The sequence below is a fragment of the Canis lupus genome, chromosome 10 (assembly GCF_048164855.1).
Source record: "Canis lupus baileyi chromosome 10, mCanLup2.hap1, whole genome shotgun sequence".
Taxonomy (NCBI): Eukaryota; Metazoa; Chordata; class Mammalia; order Carnivora; family Canidae; genus Canis; species Canis lupus.
The window spans coordinates 66,418,138-66,436,383 of record NC_132847.1 but is presented as its reverse complement, the minus strand read 5'-3'; the positions used below and the strand labels follow the sequence as shown (position 1 = coordinate 66,436,383).

The 18,246-nt window shown below is 47.2% G+C and overlaps 1 protein-coding gene and 1 pseudogene across 8 annotated transcripts in view; one reads left to right on the top strand and one right to left on the bottom strand.

Moving 5' to 3' along the window:
- PTPN3 (protein tyrosine phosphatase non-receptor type 3) overlaps positions 1 to 18,246 on the top strand; it is a 141,438-nt gene that overhangs the window by 47,399 nt on the left and 75,793 nt on the right. The window lies entirely within an intron of this gene.
- LOC140641060 (ragulator complex protein LAMTOR5 pseudogene) lies at positions 12,196 to 12,503 on the bottom strand (annotated as a pseudogene).

The following is an 18,246-nucleotide window of genomic DNA, read 5'->3' as shown; positions in this document are numbered from 1 at the left end:
GAGGCAGGGAGTACCTGGGAGAGTCTGACACCAGGAGGGCAGCAAGGACCACGGGCAAAGAATCCTGTACATGGGGGTGAATTGTGGGATGGATGTAGCCATTTTTGACCAGCCTGCTCCAAAATATTGCTACCTTCCTGTCACCCAGTAAGTCTAAGCTCTGTAGTCTGTTAGCAAAGTGTTTCATGACCTGGCATCTCCCGCTTGTGGGACCTGGCTCCTGGGCCAGTGCACATGGGCGGCCTCAGCCCAAAGCCCACATTCCACAGTTTTCTCTGCAAGGCTGCAGGGCTTGTTCTCTCATGGTACAGGTGGTAAGCTTGGGATCCTCTCTGGCCCCCTCCCCCACTAACTCCATGGCCCTAGTTGAGCTCCTAACGTCTCAGTTTCCTCATCTTCACACTGGGAATGACAAGTATCTCCAACTCACCAGGTCCGGGGAAGTGCTTCTCCCAGTGGCATCATGGTTTTACTTAGGAGCTGCAAGGTTTTCACTTGCTGCCTGCCATCCTGTCTCCTCAGTAAGCTTGACAAAAGGACCATGGTGATATTTGTCCACAGGTGGAGCCAGAGGTCGCAGCTGGAGAGAGCTGTGGGTGCTGCCCTGGGCAGGGTGGGCCCCGAGGTGGTGCCACGGTGGGGGATAGATGGGAAGGTCCTTGGAGCTGAAGACACAGGCGCTCTGGGGGTTGGGAGTCCGCTTGTTGTGTGAATGATAAAGGCACCAAAAGAAAAGATGGCAGCTGGCAACAGTAAAAAGGAGGAAGCTGAAGACCAGGGGGACGTTGGATTGAGGTGGAGAGCAGGGTCCCTCAGACTTTAACTTGCATACAGGAGGCTTCAGGTCCTGTAGCTCTGGGGTGGGGCCTGAGATTCTGCATTACTAACAAGCCCTCAGGTGACGCTGATGCCAGCTGCCTAGAAACTACTCTTTTGAGTGGCATTGGTCTGGAACGTGACTATGGTAGGGAGGAGGCTCCTGGAGAACATATAGAAAAAGCAAAATAAGCGCAGCTGTACCCCTTTCTCTTCAGCTCCATGGAGATACCTTGGAGTGGCAGGTGCACTCAGGTGTCTGCAGCCTGGCTAGATTGGAATCAGATTGTGGTGATGGTGGAGGAGGGGCAGGAGGGGACCCTGAGAGCTCTGAGATCAGCGTTGAGTTTTGACTTCGTTGCTTGATAGTTCATCCTTCAAGGTCTAGCTTTGCCAGAAGAATTTCCATAGAAGCTGCCTTCGTCGCAGGCTGAGCTTTGGTCACAGCCTAGACAAGGCCCAGCGGCCAGGGGCACACAGCTGTTTTCAGAGCACTGCCACACTGAAAGGCGATTATTTGATTATTCATGCGTTTCTCTCTCTGACCAGCCTGTGACAGCCAGAGAGCAGCGAGCTGAGACAGCCTCTTGGTCACCTGAACCCCAGCCCTTGGCGTGGAGTCTGGCCGCAGGTGGGGCTCATTAAATGCCTCAGGTATTAGGGACGAAGGCAGAATGTTCAAGAAGGAAGCGTGTGTAAATCCCTGTGACCGAGAGAGCAGGGGAAGCAGGCACTGAGCTGAGATGGTGGGAGAACGTTGGTGTGAAGGAAGGAAGACGACTGAAGGAGTCTTCAGGACCTTAAGTAAAACGCCAGGAATGTCTTCTGAAGATAGAATGGGGCCTCACGAGGGACAGCTGCTGGGGATTTGGGCATCAGCTCTGCGAGTTGGGCTGCGTGCTCTCTAAAGGAGCCGAAGGCCAACCAGGGGATAGGGATTTCAGCCAGGCACCCATTGTCTTGGTCTGAGGTCCAGGAGCAAACTTGCTTTTCTTCTCCCTTCAGGAGAGGACAGGTGCCCAGACTTAGGCAGACAAAGGATAAAAAATTTCAGCTTCATGAGCCTGGGCAGAAGCAGCAGATTGAATCAACACGTCAGGGCTGGAGCATATTCATAGCCCTTAGCATGTTGAACCTCCCTACAGAAGGGTCCTGCGGGGTAGGGGTCCATTGGCTCCCTGGACCTCAGTGCCCTGCGGGTGTGGGTCCATTGACTCCCTGGACCTCCATGCCCTGCGAGGTGGGGGTCCATTGGCTCCCTGGACCTCAGTGCCCTGTGGGGTGTGGGTCCATTGGCTCCCTGGACCTCAGTGCCCTGCGAGGTGGGGGTCCATTGGCTCCCTGGGCCTCAGTGCCCTGAGAGGTGGGGGTCTGTTAGCTCCCTGGACCTTCAGAGGCTCCCATGAATTGGGGTCAGCCTCATTCTCCTGAGTTGGAGATGGTGTCTCAGATGTTGAGTAACTAGCTCGAAGCCACAGAGCTGGGAAGTCGAGGAGCAGGCCTGGGGTCTGAGAGCTGGGAGAGTTGGGTGGGGCAGCCCAGCCTTGGAGCAGAATTTCTGGGGGAGGATTGGTTGCAGGTGTGGCTGACAAGGCCCAAGCGCTGGCTGCGGTTGGGAGGGGAGTTGGGGGCAGGCCAGAGGAAGAGGAAGAAGCAGGGTGGGGTGAGTGCAGACACAGGAGAGGAGGACGGGAAAGAGGAGGAGTGATGGACAGAAGGAGAAGGAGGTGGCCAGACTTGCATACTCTGGGGGCCAATAAAATATCAGGTGACAGCTTTTTTTTTTTTTTTTTTTAGGTTCTATCAGTTTGATTTTCTTCAAATTCATTATTGCTTATTATAATTTAGGAAATACAGAAAGGCTGAAAGGATAGGAAAACCTAGCAATTATATTTATGGCCTTGAGTTCCTTTATAATTATCTTTCATAGTTGTATTCACTGTAGATACACTGTAAAAAAAAAAAAAGCCTAAAAAAAAAAAAAACCTTTTTTACTTAATATTGTAACATTTTCCATTGTGTCACTATGCCATTATGAAGTCTTCATGGGCATCCTGTGCCTGTTTTGTGATTTACCTACCTAGCCCTCTACAGTTGGAAATTAGCTTTTCTGATTGTAATTCTCAATGTGAAGCGTTGTTGGGAGGAAAATCTTGGCTGATGACTTTCATGTCTGGCTATATCCTGGCTACTAATAGGTTCCTAGGCATGAAGTCCGTCAGACCACCTCCCAGCATTGTTGGGATGATCTTATTGCTGACACAAGCCTTCTGAAAGTGCAGGTGTAAGCCCTGTGCACATTAGTTGTTTGTTCACTCACTCCTGTGTGCATTTCACAAGCATTTATTAAGCGCCTGTGGGGAAAGGCTCCATTTTCTCTGGTCAGGTCAGCAGAGGAACAGCTGCCAGCATCTCTGGCTTGCTTGAGACGTGTGGGAGTGTTTGATCATTTGATCACATACGGCGTCCCTGCCCCGCAAGCCCCCGCCAGCAGGGACAGCCCGTGGGTCCAGAAGTAAACTTGCAGGCTTCGTGGCTGCAGGGTCCAGGCAGTGCTAACCATGAGTTTGGAGCTGTCTGCCCTGCCTGCTGTAATGCTTAGCGGTCTGGTGAATACTGGCCATGCTGTTCCCCACTTTACCTTCTGTTCATGCATGCCACAGACACCTACTGAATACTTCTGTGTGCGAGACACTATTCCAGGGGTGAGGGGTACAGCCCTTAACTAACCAAAGTCCCTGACTTTTAAGAAACTACCATTCCCGTAGGAGGGAGGGATGTGGGAATTGTGAGGAGACAAGAAATAATACATCCAGTGGTGATAAATGGTAGGGAGAAATAGGGAGTTAGAATGACAGGAAGCCCATCCTGATATGTAAAATTCGAACAGACACAGGGAGAGCGCAAGGGTGGAGGATGTCTGAGGGAAGCAAGCTTCCAGCAGTGGGAATGAGCTGGGCATGACCTGGGAACGGGCAGAAGGGCAGAGTGAGAGCAGTGAGGTGCTCTCTAGGAGGGCAGGAGATGGACCTTGTAGCGTAATGAGATCTAGGACCCAAGGTTCAGTCTTTTCACTAGGAGGCTTTCCTGCTATTTGAAGCAATTCAGACTAACCTCCTACCTTTTTGTTGCTTATCTATGGCGGGTGATCGCCAACGCCTGTGTTGGGTGGGGAAAGTTGTGGAAGCTGAAACCCAGACTTGGGAAAGTCAAGACTTCCGTTGGCCCTTGGGTCTCCTCTTCTGTGCGATGTGGAATGTGAGCTAGGAAATTGGTAGCTGGGGCTTTCCAGGGCTAGGACTCCATTAAGTGCCATTAGTTAAATCTTGGTTATTTCAAGTTAACTTATTAGAGTGTATAAAAAATCGTTGACAGATGTTTCTTTTTTTTTTTTTTAAGATTTATTTTTATTTTTTTAAAGAGAGACCAAGTATACGAGCATGAGCAGGGGAAGGGGCAGAGGGAGAGACTCTTCTGGCAGACTCCTCGCTGAGCTTGGAGCCCAACATGTGGCTTGATCCCACAACCCATGAGATCATAACCTGAGCCGAAACCAAGAATTGGACCCCCAACCAACTGAGCCACCCAGGTGCCCCCATAGATGTTTAGTTCTTAGTAAGTGTAGCCTGTCAGATTTATTACAAGCAAGAGTTGCTCAGCTAGCTGTGAGTACTTGCGTAGTGCCAGGAAGGTGGTGGGGATGGAACATGCCCCCCAGTTTATCCATTCAGTCACCCATCCATCTTGCAATTATCGAGCACCTAATGCATACCAGGCAGTTGGCTGCCTACCCCAAAGTGGTGATTTATTAAGATTTTTATTTATTCATTTGACTGAGTGAGAGTGCAAGCAAGGGGAACAGCAGGGAGAGGGAGAAGCAGGCTCCTTGCTGATCAGGGAGCCTGATTTGGGGCTCCATCCCAGGACCTTGGGATCATGACCTCAGCTAAGGGCCAACACTTACCAATTGAGCCACCCAGGTGCCCCTCACAGTGGTGATTTTTAAGAGACCCAGATTTCTGTCTTCATGCATTTTATGGTATAGTACAGCAATGCTAGCCCTACCAGAGGATCATGGTGGGGAGGGACCCAGGTCAGAAAGGGCAGGGCAACCCTACCTCACACCATATACAAAAATTAACTCAAAATGGATCAGTGACCTAATATGAGCCAAAGTCCTAAAACTCCTAGGGATAATAAATAAATCATGACCTTGAGGTTAGCAGTGGGTTCTTAGATATAAGAAAGCACGAGCAAAAGAAAAATAGATGTACTTCATCAAAATTAAAAACTTGTGCGTCAAAGGACCTTATCAAAAAAGAAAAGGCAACCTACAGATTAGGAGGAAATACTTGCAAATCCTGTATCTGGTAAAGGTATATTCAGGGTATGTAAAGAACTTCAGTAACTCAACGTAAATTAAGATAACCCAAAATATGGACAGAGAACTTTGAGTAGATGGGTCTCTGAAGATCATGGCCAATAAGCACATGAAAAGATGCTCGACATCATTAGGCATCAGGGAAATGTGAATCAAAGCCATAGTGAGACACCACTTGACACCTACTGAGATGGCTATAATCAAAAAGGATAAAAAGTACGAGAGCAGATGTAGAGAAATTGGAACCCCCTTCCATTGCTGATGGGGAATGTACAATGGTGCAACCTCCATAGAAAAGTCTGGTTTCCTCAAGAAGCTAAACATAGAATCACCATGTCCCAACAATTCCACTCCTAGGTATATACCCAAAAGAATTGAAAGGGGGCTCAAATAAATGCTTGCACGGAGATGTTAAATGCAACACTGTTCATAGTAGCCACACAGGAAACGAAGTGTCCCACAAATAGATGAACAAAATGTGTCTCTGTACAATGGTGTATTATTATTATTCAGCCTGAAAAAGGCATGGCATTTTGACACCTGCTACCACATGGATGAACCTTGAAGATACTATGCTAAGGGAAATAAGCCAGACACAAAAGGACAAATAGTGTCTAATTCCACGTATATGAAATATCCAGAGTAGGTAAATTCATAGAGACAAAGTCGAGGTTGCCAAAGGTTGAGGGAGGAATGAAATGACGAGTTATTGCTTAATGGGTACAGAGTTTCTGTTTGGAGTGACAAAAAAGTTTTGGAAATAGTGGTTGGTTGCGCAATGCGGTGAATGTAATTCATGCCCATCAATTATATGCTTTAAAATGGCTAAAGTGGCAAATTTTGTGTCCTGTTTGTTTTACCACAAGAAAGACGGAGGAGAAGCAGTGTGAGGTTTGGGAGGAGCATGACTGCCCAGAGCCTCTCAGTTTGATTCCCTTCCGATTTCCCTGCACACCGGATCAGCTCAGGCTCCATCCTTGCCACCTGTAGCCTGGTTCTCCTTTGATATGGAAGTCAGATGTAGAGTGTGGTTCATGAGGGACACCTTCCCATCCCCTTTAAATGTGTCCTTCCCAAGTGCAAAAAGATTGTTCTGTCTGGTGGAAAAGACCAGAAAACAGTACATCTGGAGGCTTTGCCCAGATAATCCTCATCGATTATCTCCTCCTCTGTTTTGCCATTTTCCCTGGGGAGGTGGGGGGAGGGGCCTCTTCCTGTCCCCTTGCTGCCACATGTCTCTGGTGCTTTTGCCCTAAAGCAGGGCTCCTACGGGGCCCCCCCTTCCCTGACCTTTGTGGCAGCCCTTGGTCACGTGCTGCCTCTCTTCACATTTACTATGAGCTCTTTCAGAAGTCGGAGCCCTACAAACTAGAGTCACCTGGACACCTAGCCATGGTTATATGATATTACCAGGTGGACTATTGTAAACTGTCACCAAAAAAATACCGATGAAGTGTTTGAAATACCTGAACAAATGTTTGATATGGGATAAGGAACATGTACTACTAAAAAAAAAAAAAAAGCCCCCAATCAAGACAACACCGTCCCTTGGCTTGTTCTATCCAATGTGCACGGATCTCGGAGCACACCTTGTGTGGCAGCTCGTCCGCATAACTGCCGCCTCCTTCCCCTCCAGGGTTAGCTACCTTCGGGTGATGGGAGCCACCTTGACCTTCACAGCCATGCAGCTAGATTCTGTGTTGCTTGCATACCTCCCACAGCTCGCTAAGAGCAAGGTTTAGATGCTGTGCAGCTGCCCTCCCTGGATCCTCCTGGAGACCCAGACCCTGGCACACCTCGAATGCCCCACCCCACAGCTGTCCTCCTGAGATCCTTGGCTTAGAGCTCCCGTCCCTGAAGGTGAAGGGAAAGGGTCCAGGTGAGCTCAAGTTCACTAAGAAGCCCAGCCTCCCGAGGGCTGCAGTGAACCTGGGTTTCCATCGGGACTCCTCCAAGTTCGAGGATCCCTGGAGGCAGGTGCTGTGGAAGGGGGCACTGGCTGCGTCGGGACGGACCTGTCACTCTCAGGGTCTCCCTGGAAGGAGAGCCCTTGGTCACAGAGGTCCCAGGCCACCCTGAGGGCCTGGCCTCAAAAAATGAAGTGACCTACTCCTGTTCTCCTGCTGCTAATAATTAACCGGGGTGGCTGCCTGTGGAGCTGGACGGGCCTGTAGATATCATGCACACGCACTCCAGCCCACACCTTTTGCAAAAATGAGAGGAAGTCCTTTACTACGGTTTCCTCAACCCTGAGAGTTGTGTGCCGCGTCTTAACTCCTGTCTAATCAGCAAGACCTTGGCGATCCAGGGGTACTTTGTGCTCTTTCTTAAAAAAAATTTTTTTGAAACACCTGTTAAATCAATTGTGTCATCTTAGAACAGAGGGATTAGGGTAATAAATACCCAAGTCATTACTCAGGTTTCTGATGTTGCAGAATTAGGGGGAAAAGGTCTTCTGGACCATTTCCTCCTTAAGAGGAAATCTACCAACATGTGAGCTATAGGGAGTGTTTACCAAGATTATCTCAAAAGGTAAGAACATACCTTTAGTCAGTAAATTACAGAGTGTCGTGCTTAAATGGGGCCTCACCATCCCCCCCACCCCCACCCCACCAGCAGTAGTGAATCACCAGTAATTCAACTTCCTTCCGGGTCACGTGGGCCAGCAGACTCACTGGGCAGGTGTGTGGTGCCTTGCACTGTGCTTGGGCTCATCACCCCGTTTGGAGACTGTGACCTGAGCATGGCTAATCTACCAATCTGTAAAATGGGAACAGGAGTATTGCCCACTAGGCCATGGCAGAGTGAATGGAGTCAGGAGGAATGGATGCAAAAAAGGTATTTAGGAAGCTCTGAAGCCCTGTAGGACCCTCGGCTGTTCCTCAGGACAAGAAGCCTGGGGATGGCAATGGTCCAGGGACTACAAGTGAGGTGTTGGAATGGGTGGGAGCATCAGTGCTCCCAGCAGCTGGCGGTGCCTGCCGTGGGCCAGGCAGGAGGGCATTGCTCCTCAGAATTATTCACCTATGAGGACACAGACTTAAACAGAGTTCTTCTGACCCAGGGGCCTGTCATCTTCCGGGTGGCAGGGCAGAGACTGGAGCTCAGGTCTGGCTTACTCCTTACTCTGGGCCCCCAGGAGCCCCCATGGCAGTGGTGTTGCTTTTGCTCTTTGAAATCAAAGAACTGACTTTGTATTTGTACAGTCCCAGCTCCTAGCGCGTGGAAGGCCCCAGTACAAATAAATGTAACCCAGGGCAGCAACCAGATACATTATTTGCATTCAGATCTTCCTAAGCACTGTTACTCTGATTAGCATTTTGGCAGGCCCTTATAAATCTTTTTTAGAATCTATGCGATTTCCTTTCATTAATCTTCTGACTCCATCTCACCAAACCCTAAAGCCCCGGCTGATTTAGGCTGCATAAAAATACATCTTATCTGGGTTTCTAGAGACGCCCGGTTACGTACCTAATATAACCCCCGAGAGATGGCCCCTCGGGTTAAAACCTTACAGGCAGGGGGTTCTAAAAGCTGGGAGGAGCCTTTGGCGGGCTCCAGAGCTGGGAAATCCGTGAAAAGAAATCAGTGAAAACTAAAGAGAAATGGAGCAGCAGCTTCCCGGGCCGCTTGGCTGGTTAGTGACCAGTGGGATGATGCTTTCAGGGGGAGGGCTGGAGGGTATTTTTCTGAGTTTCCTTGAGATAAAATGATGGCGAGGGCTGCTGGTGGTTGAGGATTGGGTTTCTCTGGCCAGGCCACCCCTGCCTTCAGACTCCCTGGCAGGAACAAAGCTGGCAGCATGGTCCTGGTGTGGGAGAGTCCAGCTCCTTGGCTGGGATGAGTTGCGATTAGCACATCTCAAACCTTTCAAAGTGACTTTAGCTGTTTTCTTTTCCGCAGGCTTCTGCTACTTTTGGCTGTAAAGGGGTGGGGGCTGGAGCCCAGGATAGAAATACCAGGGACTGACACCCAAATGGGCGTGTCTCTGCCGCCAGGGCAAATATTAGCACAGTATTTTTGTAAAGTTTATGCAACTTGATTCATGTCCCTGTAGAGTAAATTTATTCCATCCTGTTTTCCAGTCTGTTTGGGGCCTCATGGAACTATCCAGAGGGAGAATGGAAAGAGACTGGTAGCTTAATTTTCGATGAAAGCGGCTCAGTATAAAACATTCTATTGTCTGTATTTTGAGCTTTATGCATTGCTTTTTGTCCATGCCTATTCTTTTATCCCCCGCCCCCTTCCAACGATGGGCCATTCTAGTGTTTTTCAAGAACGAGGTCTCCCTTCAGAATTATTTCCCATGAATAGTCTGAGAAATCCAGTTTTAACAGCGCTGCCTTGAGTGGGCTTACATGCACAGAAACTTAACCTTGGCATCGTTAAAACAGAAGTCCTAATAGGAGCATGGTCTTGGAAGCTCGTGGTGAACCCATCCCACCTCCCCCAGCGCCAGCCTGCCCTCTGCAGCCTTCTCACTGAAGGTCTGATCCAGCCCCTCTGCTTGATCACCTCTGGTGACGAGGAGCTCCCTCTCTCCTGACACAGTCCCTTCCATAGTTGCGTGGCCTTTACTGTTCCAAAGCTCTTCCTTATGTTGAAGGGAAATCCTGTTTCTCTTAACCTTCTACCCATTGAACCCTTGGGGTCTAAGTAAACCAGTCTAATGAGAATAGTAATAAGTACCTTCGATTGGACCCAGCTAGGTGCCAGTTAATGCGCATACATACTCAGTGCTTAAGACTTTGGAAAGCAAATTTCTCCCCTTTTACAGGTAAGGAAATGGGTGAGTGATTTCTAAATTCATGCAGCTACCAAGTGGTTAAGCTGGATTCCAGCCCACATCTGGGTCCATTGTTGTTGACCTCCCCGAAGCCTAATCTCCTGGAAGCGCCTAATCTCCCTGAGATTTCTCTAGGATACCAGTTACTCCTTAGACACTCCCGCTAAATCTCTTTCTTTGGAGATCATAAAATGTGTTTTCCCCCCTGGCTTTTGCATATGTACTGTGTTGGAACCCATTCTACCAAGTAGACTGTTTTATTCTGCGGAATTCCCCCACGAGACCATTGTGGACTGGTCCCACTGGCCATCCCAGGCAGGTTGGGAGCCCTTCTCCTGTTCCTCTGGTGTCCTGGGAAGCCATCTCCCTTAGACACTGAAACTCCAGGCACCTTACTCTCCCCGCCTCGCCCCTTCAACCCCGCCTGACACAGAGCAGGTGCCCAGTAAATGAACATTGAGAAATGGTCCGGAACTCCTTTGCCAAAGTAGTAATCAAGGCTAAAAGTAATTATAAACAAGATTAAGGGTCTGTGAAATTGTAGTCCCAGTCCAACTGGGACTCTGTGGGACTTTGGCCAGTCGTTGGGAAGATGTAAGAACAGCTTGTCTGGGAAGTCCTGGCAGTCCTTTTCCTCAGCATGGTTTGGTTCAGTCTCTCTAAGGGCTGGCAGGTGTCCCCCCCCTTCTTTCTTCCGGGAGGCAAGCTTGCTGGCCTCTGTAGTTTCTGGGTTCACCGAGGTGACATCTTAATGGGAGAAGTTCACTAGGCACTGTTCAGAGCCTTACCTGTGGGGAGACCACATCCCAGCCTTCTCATTTCTCTGTAGCCCACACTACACAGGTGGCAGAGGCATCCACATGCATGCTGAAAACAGCCCTGGGAGCTCTGAGTCCTGGGAAATTTGGGGATGGGGGTGCAGTTTAACACTGTACCATGATAACATTTTTTAAACATAAACAAAAACAACCCGACCTTCTAAAAAAATCTCACTTAAAAAAAAAAAAAATCTCATGAAAGGGCACCTGTCTGTCTTGGTCAGTAGAACATGTAGCTCTTGACCTCAGTCAGGGTTGTGAGTTTGACCCCATTTTGGGAGTAAAGATTACTTTTCAAAAATTCTCGTGAAGATAGTGTTAAAAGTCAGAAGAGTGGTCCTCTCTGGGGGAGGTCATGTTGGAAAGAAGGCATGGGGGGGCTCATGCCAGGCTTCTTGAGAGCTGTGCACTAAGGAGTTGTGCTTCCCCTCCCCTCCCCCATGTGATCTTTGAAGGGGGTGGTGATAATGACTTCATTTATTAGACTCACAAGTCTAACATGAATTTTTCTCATTGCTTGGGGGCAAACTTTGTGTTGAGTTCCTCAGGGTCTCATTGCCATCCTGAAAACTTTGCTCAAAACTTTGCTCGTAAGAGGTTGGCTTCTCTTTATAACAGCGTTCCCTCTTTGCCCAAACTGCATGCAGCTCCCACAGAGCTCTTTATCTTGCCCTTCAGGGAGCTTAAAACTACTTCTTGTTATCCTCCCAGTATCAAGTATAACTCTCTCATTTTGTTAGTTTTGCAAGTGTCATGGTGTTGAACCTATAAATAAACCCCGACTCCATAATAAGAAAACTATTTGGCATTTTGAAGTTGTAGGAGAAGGAGGGTGCTAATTACCGGTCTCTGTTTGAATACAACTAATCCTACAAATTACTCCACCCTGCTTCCCAGGGGGCTCCGGTTTAGAGATCCACTCCCTGAACAAATTACAGGATCTATGGAACAAATGATTTGATCCCAAGACTGTACTTCTGGAGTGTGAGGATTAATAATTGCAAGATAATTTGAGTATTGAGCTGTGCTATTGAAGTGACTTGAGTGAGCATCTTCTCTCACGTGATGACAAATAATGTGACATGTGAGAGTTAAGAGCTTTCATAAATGTGTTCATAGAAGCTTTATTTTTCCTCTGACCAGATTTATTGAACATAAGAAAATTCTATGTATAAAGTGACCTGGATGTGCTGCTTCAAAACATGATCTTTTCTTACTACTATTCTGATAAGTCAGTCCATTGAGTGTCAAAAAGCAGCTTACTCTAAAATTAACAGAAAAGTGCCCAATGCACACTAAATAAATGGCTTAACTACTGAAACTTTAGTCATTCTACAAGATAATTAACATAGGATGGAGCCCCTATGACAGGCTGCTGGAGAATTGGTGAGACGTCAAGAGGCCACTTTGTGCACTGCCACTGTGATGTCGTCGTGTTTCTGGATCGTAATGTTCCCATTATCTGTCTCTAGACACACCACAGGAATATCAGTGGGGTCTGAGGTCAGCTTAGCTGCTTGCTGGGCTAGAACAGATACCACCACAGCATGCTCATCGGACAGGGTCCCATTGCAGCTCAGATTAAGTCCTTGTGAATCTGTGCACAGGACTCCCCAACAGTGGATGGATTCTTCATGGTATCCTCCAAGTGCTGCTCCAAGTGGCCTTCATCCTGCTGCCTTACACCAGGCCCAGGATGCATTTATTTTTTTAATATAAATATTACTTTTATTTATGCATGCCCCAAATTAAAAATAAGTCTCGTGCACCAATACTTCCATTGTCAGCTGTGATCATTTTCAAACCAAGCTTTAAGCTTTAAAAATGCTATTTAAAAATTAATTCATCTGTTAAAAAAAAAAAATTCATCCTGAGTCTCTATGCCAAAAAATGAGTGCATTGGCTATAACGTTGAATTAGCAATATGAAAATGCCACCCTTCATAGACTTATTTTTTTCTAATTTAGTGATACTCGTAGTGATTGTTTACATTATAAACTAGTTTTTAAAAGAAGCCTGGGTATTTATCTTCATATTGTTATGCAGTGTCGTACTTTGGATATTAAAAAAGCCAAGAAGGGACAGGGGTGGTGATTGCCAGAAAGTAGTGTTGATAAATTTATGGAAATTGGTCATGAGGAAAATTAGATTTCATGTACCAATTGTAATTTTATCAATTGCACATAATTTGAAATTATTAAAGTGAAGGGCGCCTGGGTGGCTCAGACCGGTTAAGCATCCAACTCTTGATTTCGGCTCAGGTCATGATCTCAGGGTTGTGAGATCAAGGCCCATGTCGGGCTCTGTGCAGGGTGTGAAGAGGGGCGTGGAACCTGCTTCAGCTTCTCCCCCTCCCTCTGCTTGCACACAAGCGTTCTCTCTCTCTCTCTCTCTTTCTCTTTCTCTCAAAAACAAATTAAAAGGGACGTCTGGGTAGTTCAGTGGTTGAGCACCTGTCTTCAGCCCAGGGCGTGATCCTGGAGTCCCAGGATCGAGTCCCACATGGGGATCCCTGAATGGAGCCTGCTTCTCCTTCTGCCTGTGTCTCTGCCTCTCTCTGTCTCTCATGAATAAATAAATAAAATCTTTTAAAAAATTAATAAAATGAAATAGTATATATGGAAGTGTTTTTTTTGGAAGTGTTTTTTTACGGTATATGGGTTTTTTAAAAATAAACTAAAATCACTGATTGGTTGAGCTGAGTTTCGTTAAAAATATTTGCAAAGCCTAATAAATCACAAAACATGTGCATCTCTTTTCCTTTTGTCACTTTCCTTCCTCGCCACGGTAGTAATTGACTTTGTCCCCCATTTCTGAGGAACTACATTACAGAAGGCACTGCTGTCTTTTTTATAACTTGGATATTACAAATTGTCAAGAGTCACTGTGCAAGATTGTGAACTAATTTGAGTGAACAAGCCAAGACATCTGGTTACGTAATATCAAGTGATAGAATCCTTTTTGAACTAATATTATTTTCATGTTGCTTTCTTCCTCTGTTATGACAACAGTGCTAATCCCAGCACTGACATATAGACTGGAAAGCCGGTGTTATTTCAACAGCGTCTTAGGAAGGGCTTCCCCAGACTGAGTAAGGGGACAGCTGCTAAGCTACAGAAACTCCTGTTAGCTCTGGGAAGTGATTTGTAATGTAGGAAAACTGACCCAGCCTGGGCTGTACCGACCTAACCAAGCCCCTTGGCTGTAGATAGGGATGCTTATTAAAAATGTGACTTCTTTCTGACAACTAACGCAAGGCAAGGTCCTGATTTGGATCCTGGATCAGGAGGAAAGAAATCAAGGATGTTAGAATGATTTGCAAAACTTGAATATGGGCTGTGTTACATAAGTGCTTTATCAATGTTAAATTGGCTCCGTGCAGTAACTGTACTGTGGTTTGAAAGGCCCTCGTTCTTGAGAGACATGCTAAAATATTCAGAGGTAAAGGGGCATGATCTTGACACCTTCTGAGTGTTCAGTAAAAAGCATAAGGGGTGGTGTGTGTGCAGGAGAGAAAGCGTGTTGGCAAAATGTTAATTAGATCCAGGCCGATAAGGGTATATGAGAGTTCTGTTTTTCTATAAGTTGGGGGAAAAAATTAACTTTTAAGATGCAATTTCCTTGGTCCTTACCAAACCATAATTTCTGTGGGTGGTGCCCAAGGATCTATTTTTAACAAATTCCCCCAGATGATTGAATCAAGCACATTGAAGTTTAAGTCTTTGGTTTAAAAAGTCTCGTTTTAATCGCTATTTCTTTGTTAGCTTAATTACTGAGCATACATACATTCTCACAGTTTGATCTGCCCTTAATCTAGCACTTAATAAATAAATCCCCCATCTAGGCATTTATAAATCTTTAGAAGGGAATCCCCCACTTCAGAGGTGTTGGAGGAACTGTTAAGCCTGGCTGTAAAACAGACCAGAGCTAGAAGCCATCATCCTATGCGAGATGCAGTCAGCCAGCAGTCGGGAGGTGGTTTATGTTCTCCTCTGGGCATGCAGTGAAGTCTTGAGTGGTGTGCATTTGCCCCTGAAGCCTTGGTTAAACCATGAATGCAGCCTGACTGCTGTGCATTTGCAGGGAAGAGGAGGAGAAGGCAATATTGGTGTTTGATGAGTCATCTCTCTAGCATGGCTGATGATCCTTGAGTGTTTATTACTTTTCCACGCTCTCCATCAGGCATCTGTTGGGGCTTAGAAATATCCTCCCCACCTCCCAGAAGCTGTTCTGAGTTTACCAGGGAAGAAGAGTTAGGGAAAAGGAGAGAATTGGGATACAAAGAAGGCCTTCTGTATCGTGAGGGATTTTTTTTGAAGTTGAACTGGGATAAGAAGGAGGGAGCGTGGCTGTGCCTGTTCCCCTCCAGGAAGGAAACAGGAAGTCCTAGGGTAGGAGGTGAAGTGTTTTCCTCTCGAGCCCACTAGATGGTAGCATCGGCCTAGGTCAGCTTGATGAGTATTCCGGTTGATTCCTGTATTGAGCCACTTGTGGTTCATTTGTAAGGTTTATTCACAGACCAGGTGTTAATAAATCAGGATTGCTTTCTTTTTTTCTTTCTTTCCTTTCTTAACTGAAACATGCACTCTTCAACTAGAGGCCTAACTTCTTATTTTGGGGGGGAAAAAAGGGTATGAAATAACCTTAACACTTTCTTTTAAAATGACCAAAATGGAATTGAGTTGCTTTCCGACTTTGTCTAATGGAGACGAGCATAGTTCTCTCCCTTTTTTTTTGTCTGTGGTTCATGAGCTTGTGAAAGAATAGAGTTCCCCAGGTCTATGTGTGGACTCGGGAAATCAAGCCTCACCCTCTTCCCCATCCCAAGCTCCAGGGCAGACAGGGAGCCCAGAAGGGATAGTGTTGAAGCCTTGTTACCCACCCCTACCCACGAGGGCTCTAGCAACACACGTGCCCCAGATTGCCATACTCCAGGCGACGTGCTCCTGCTCCTGGAACCCGAGTTTATAGAGCAGCTGATAGGACTGTCACACAGCTATTGTATCTTTTAACCTTAAAAGCTGTCTTTATTCAGGTTTTAAGAAACAGAACATGGGATCACTGGGTGGCGCAGCGGTTTGGCGCCTGCCTTTGGCCCAGGGCACGGTCCTGGAGACCCGGGATCGAATCCCACGTCGGGCTCCCGGTACATGGAGCCTGCTTCTCCCTCTGCCTGTGTCTCTGCCTCTCTCTCTCTCTCTCTGTGTGTGACTATCATAAATAAATAAAAATTAAAAAAAAAAAAGAAACAGAACATTTGTATATCTTAGAAGGTATTTGAAATCAGCATTGCCTACAAAATCTGGAATCTAGTTGTCACCTGATGGCATTAACTTAGCATTTTTAATGAGATGCCTTTTATCGAATACCTAGTAGGTGTCTCACATTGGTTAGACACTTTACACATGCTAACCCTAACACCCTTGGTATGCACTGGGGCCCAACTGTGCACCAAGTGAGAGGTGGCCTCTTCCTATATGTCTGGCAAATACAGTCTGATAAAAACTATAGTCACAGTAGAACCTTTGTTGTGCCATACAGATACTGAAGCCATAACAGATTGGTTTTTGTTTTGAAAAATGTGAAGAGGGATGCCTGGGTGGCTCAGCGGTTTGGTGTCTGCCTTTGGCCCAGGGCATGATCCCGGAGCCCCAAGATCGAGTCCCACATCAGGCTCCCTGCATGGAGCCTGCTTCTCCCTCTGCCTGTGTCTCTGCCCCCCGCCCCTCTCTGTCTCTCATGAATAAATAAATAAAATCTTAAAAATGTGAAGAACAAGCTTGGCTTCCATATTATAAAATGGGTCAGTTGCAGCTGTAATCACTTGTGGTTGGGGAGGCCGGTGTGTTCCTGGTTGGGGCTGTGGCTTTGTTTAGAATGAAGAGGCTTATAAAGGAAGCCATAGAAAGCCTGAGTTCCCCGATTGCTGTGGCACAGGAAACAGGCCAGTCAGGCAGCATCCATTGTCTTGACCCGATTGTTTAAGATAGAATTTCAAGACCATCTGAAAACGCCCCTTGGTTGTTCAGCATGAGGCTTGCTCTGATCAAGGCTTGCTGCAGGAACAACCGTGGGAAGAACATTTCTGCGACTTTCATGAAATTCCTATTTCCGAACGTTGTCGTTAGGTGTCAAGCCCTTTTCTATTAGCAGAGATCGATGTGTGGAGGAAAAAGTGTCTCTTCTGGGTTACTGATGTCCCTTGTCAGCTGGCTATGTGACTGTGCTGCGGGGGGGAGGGGCATTAATCATGGTCAAGTTACTAAGTCCCACTGGTACCCACACTGGTGCCAGCTACGTGGAGCTGCTCAGGTGAGCAGCAGTTTGAAAATCAGTGCCCGCGATTAGCCCGTCAGTCCATGGTACTGTCACTTGGAAACTCTTGTTCAACAGCACCTTTGGCTTTTTCCATCCAGGGTGCTGGTGTGACTAGCGGTTAGTTTTAGCTGTTGTGAGGAACTGCCCTCCTGTTGCACGAGTGCACCCTCAGTGAGTGGCTCCGATCCCGTGGGACCTGTGTTCTGTGACCCTCCGAGACACATCCTGAATTTCCCTGAAAACCCACTCCTCTGGCCATCGACTGCCTGGCCCTTCCTTTGAGGGCTTCCCAGAGGAAAAGTCATTCTGTGCCACACCCCAGGATGCTGAATCACCGTCCACGGGTGTGGCCAGGACAGGCCTTTTTTTTTTTTTTTTTTTTTTTGGAAAGCTCCCCAGGTGATACTTATGTGTACCTCCCACCAGGAACCGCACTTACAATGATTCTATTCTATTGTATCTTTAAAAAATATATAGCCCACCTGAAATTCTTAGACAAAGATTAAATTTGACATTTTTAATGCAGTACGGTTAAGGTATTATGGATCACATTTGTAGTCTTTTGATGACTTTTGCCATTACTCAGAAAACGCATCCCTGCCTCTGATGACATTTTCGATGGAAAGAGCAAGGTGGAGGTGGTGGGGTGGGCGGGATTGTGTAAGTGAGACAGTAAGTTTTCTTCCGCGGCCCGTCCCAAGGATTTGTTTTGCTGGTATTAGAGATTTCCCTGTGCCTGACTACAGAAGGATGGAGGTTTGCCTGGAGCTCCTTCAGGAGCAGGAGGACAGGGGACCAAGTGCACCTTCCCTCCTGGAGGCTCTACCTCCTTTGGGTTTTAGCTTCCTGCAGCTGAGCTATGGGCCTGTGGTTCCCTGAGGCTTCGATTCTAGAGGCACGGCTCTGCTTTGTCCTCCCCCCTCACTTGCTACTGATTCCCAGATCTTGATCTCTGGCCCTGCCTGACATTTAGAGCTGCTTTTCCAGCGTGGACCCTGGAGCCATGTGGGAGGCCAAGAAATGCAGACTCTAGGGCATCACTCAGATGCACTTGAATCCTAGTTTGCACCTGATCAAGGTCCCCAGAGGGTGTGTTGTGTGCCAGGAGCCCTGGTCTTCGGGATGTC